Source organism: Gnatocerus cornutus, chromosome 9 (genome assembly GCF_029298725.1).
Source record: "Gnatocerus cornutus isolate USDA-ARS CGAHR chromosome 9, icGnaCorn1.1, whole genome shotgun sequence".
In the NCBI taxonomy this organism is placed as follows: Eukaryota; Metazoa; Arthropoda; class Insecta; order Coleoptera; family Tenebrionidae; genus Gnatocerus; species Gnatocerus cornutus.
In genome coordinates, this window is record NC_142241.1 from 11,567,957 (window position 1) to 11,571,986 (window position 4,030).

Genomic DNA, 4,030 nt, shown 5'->3' on the forward strand with positions numbered 1-4,030 from the left:
CTGTAGGGTGAACTTGTTGATCGAGTGGAATATCATGTTGGCTTGACTGCAAATCATGTTCAGTCAGGGCGTACTGAGTTGAAAGCTGCTCAGGAATATCAGTCTAAAGCCAGAAAGGTAGGTCCTGCTCCTTTCCTCAAAAAATCCCAGCTTTACGCCTTTATTTGTGTATTTGTTATTTGTTTATTTTCAAAAGGACCTTGCGACGAGCAAAGTCTTGATGTTTTGATGTTTTCAGCGGGGTCTTCTTAATTTACACGTTTTTCGAGCCCTTCACACCGAAAATTTAAACAATAATCAGTGAATATCCATTCTTCTGTTTCCACTGTATCATTTGGTATTGAGTTGTTTTTAGTGACAGGTTTTCGGTGCGAATGGTGTTGTTTTTTTATCTTTTTGGCCTGTCAAATCACAAGACCCCGCGTTTTGTTTAGTATTCCTTATTTTATTTTTTATTATTTTCTTCTGTTCACAGAAAAAGATCCTGATCATAATCTGCCTCATAGTAGCTCTCATCATTTTAATCATTATTTTGGCACTGACATTGCCGTCTTGAAAGACCATCTGTAGTTAGTTATATATTAACGAGTGTTTGTGAGTGCAAAAAACATGTAAAATATTAATCTGCAATATACTGTTGATGTGGTGTCCCGTTAAGTGACTGGACGTTGTGTTTTAAAAGTGAAAAATACCACGGAAATATGATAATTTTCCCTTTATTTATAAACTTTTAGGTTTGTTAACTGCATTTAACGTAATGTAACTGCCCCCACTTCTAGATACAGTTAAATTGGAGGATATAGTTGAATCTCAGTACTTTTAATGTTAAAATAGTGAGCTTAGGTAGTATTTGTGTCAACGATGTTAAATATGAAAATTATCTAAGCAATAAAAAAAAACTAAAAATAAGACGCTCGGTAACTGGATAGCTAAGTATCTATAAGAAGAAAAACTAGCTTGTAACAACGTTGCATTTTTTTGCAATATATCATAGGCTTTAAATCGGTGGTAAGTGAATGTGAAATGAAATCATTTCGCAGGTTATATTGATTTGTGTATATCCTTGAACGTTATACCAGTTAATCTCTCATTTACATAAATCTCGCATTTGGATCACCGCTCCTTCATTATTAAAGTAAAACTCAATGTGTCCCAAGAAGACGACCTTATTGTCACTGTAAAATTTGGTATTTTCCCGTAATAAACTGAACATCTATATGGTTATGTATATTTTATTTGTTTATAACTATAATTCAAACATAACTTCTTAAATAGCTTTAACATAATTTTGGTATGCGGACGTTGCAGTACATGAAAAGTAAATATTTTGTTGTTTTACAAGCTTCCAAGCTTTATAACTGACATTTTATATGAGTTAGGGTCTCGTGGGGACATTGTCATTTTTCAGCTTCAAATGACAAATGCGAACCTGCGAAGAATAAAAAACTCTCATTTTCAGAGATTGTCTCCTGATACTGATTTTTATAACGCCACTTATTGAAACTTGGAAGCTTCTCCAAACAACACGAATAGTTTGAAAGTTTGCCTAGTCTGTGATTGATGTAAATGTAGACTCGAGATTATTACTACCCATTTTTCGATCATACCAAAGACGATCATATTATTTTATCTTCAAATTAATATTTATCTTGTTATATTTTATTACGTCAGCAGAATCATAATTACGTGTACCTGAAGAGCGGAGTATTTTCCACCGGTTTTTTTTAATTGGAATGCGTAATTAAGGTTCTGTTTTCTCTAGCCTTGTATATTTTTCTGTTATGTAATTACGTTTATAAATTATTAAACTTTATTTTTATATTTGTTTTTATTTTCTTATTGTATTGTTTTTTGTTTGAGTGTGAGATAACGAATGCCTTTGTAGGTCAACTTCAAACGGAAATTCAACCAAAAAACTAATTGCGATTATAAATTTAAAGAAGCATATACCAAAGTAAAACAGAAAATTATAAGTGAGAAATACGCCACCGCCGCAATAGTCTGTAGTTTCAAGTGCACTTAAAATACTAATGAGGAGAGCTAATGTTACTAAAACTTATTTTCGCTCTAAGTTATGCAGGTGTTCAAATATCATAAGTAACATTGTTTTAAGGCGAAAGTGTTTGTTTTAATTTGCAGAACTAACAATGTAGTCATGAGTGAGTTTTTGAAATGCTCGACTGTTTCACCTTTTTGCAACGAAAATAAAATTTTATAGCGCAAAAGCCATGAAAAATTTATAACTTTTATAATGACTTAATATCTGGGCCAAGCTTTATGTTTTATTATTAATTCTCTATTAATATTTATCCAAAACAGTTCATTTTCGGCGAGACTCCATGCACAGATAAATGAACATTTGGTATAATTCACACTGATGTGGCTCATCAATCGATTTGGCAGATATTAATAGAACGACAGCAACATATCTCACATTTTGAAATGCAATAAGCTCTAATTTATACGACTCTAACTACATATTTCCATGTACGAAAAACGAATTTTCCATTTATAAAACCGCTAAAAACACAATTAGAATATCCATACATATTTAGTTCCATTTGAATAAATCAACGCAAAAAATGGCACACAATCCCATAAAACAAACTAAAATAACCCAAAACAATTCATTTTTAAATTCCGTGTTAGCGTGATGGTGTCGATTATGTCCTGTTGAATAATAAATTGTATGTTCCAGTTATGGTGCACTTTTATTAACGAATTGTACACTGATTGTTTGAAAAAAGTTAACAGGTTAACAATGGCACATAGCGTAGTGTGATAATTCCAATAAAACGTAAATTAACTGTATCCTTGTGTTTGTTTCATCTGCAGAAGAAAATTATGATCTTAGTCTGCGTAACAATTCTCGGATTAATAGTGACACTCACCATCGGAAGTTACCTGGGTCTCATGGGGTAATCGCTGGTGAGTCAAACTGTTTATTATCCTTTTTACTAAATGTTTGTTTTCAGATAGTGACCAATTTTCAAATAATCATCGTTCTTCTTCGCTTGCTCCAAGCATACATTTGCATTGTTTGTTGTTGAGACAGTTTATGAATCATTTTATGGTTTCGTTGTTTTCATTAAGTAGCTTAGAATGCAATTACTTGTAAAAAAGGAACATGTTCATGAATCTCGATGAAACATTTGCTGTAGCAATAATATGTAAATGTTGAGTTCGAAAATGTGTGATATTTAAGCAGATTTTTCGTTAAGATTGTCTAGGAATGTTACCGCGTACTAGTGTACAGAGTTACTGTTTTCTATATTATATAGAACAGAAGACAAGATTTATTTCATATCGTGAAACGGTGCCAGTTTTGTTTTAAAACTCTATGGATTTGGGATCTGAAATTATGTAATATATTTTAAAATATGTTGATAGTGCGTTAGCTTAAGTATAGTATTTTTAGATGTAGTGCTAATGTTGTTCTTAATAGAGGGGTGCACACACAATCAGTAGATTTTGAAAGGCCTAAATATTAAAATTCGGAAGACAGTACCTTCATATTAAGTACCTGCTGCACGTTAAAACTACCCGAGACTGCAAACTTTCAAGTCGAGTCGCCATACACAGAGGTATTATTTTTCTAAACCAAAATTTTTCATATTTACCGCCAAAAATCAACCAAAGGACTGAACTAGACACTAATTCCAACATAATTATCAAGAATTAACATATCATGACTATGCTAAGTTAATTCTTAAGATTGTAAACCTTTAGGTGATCTCAGCATCCGAGTGTTGCGCCGTTTTGGTGCTCTTTCGTGATGCCTTACTCATTTTCGACTAGATTTTTGGCGGGAAAATTTAAGATGAACCCTATATTTATATATGATCTTTTGGTAAACTAGTACTTACGTCATAATCCATTCTATGGGACTCGCCGATTTCGTGAATTTCTTCGCGTACACCAGGTGTGGAAAATGTGAGACTTGAGATCACATGCGTTATTGTCTTCCGTCATCCCTGTTGCCCATTGAGTTGATTACCGTTGCGTTCATATATTTCTAGGCTTTCAAGGA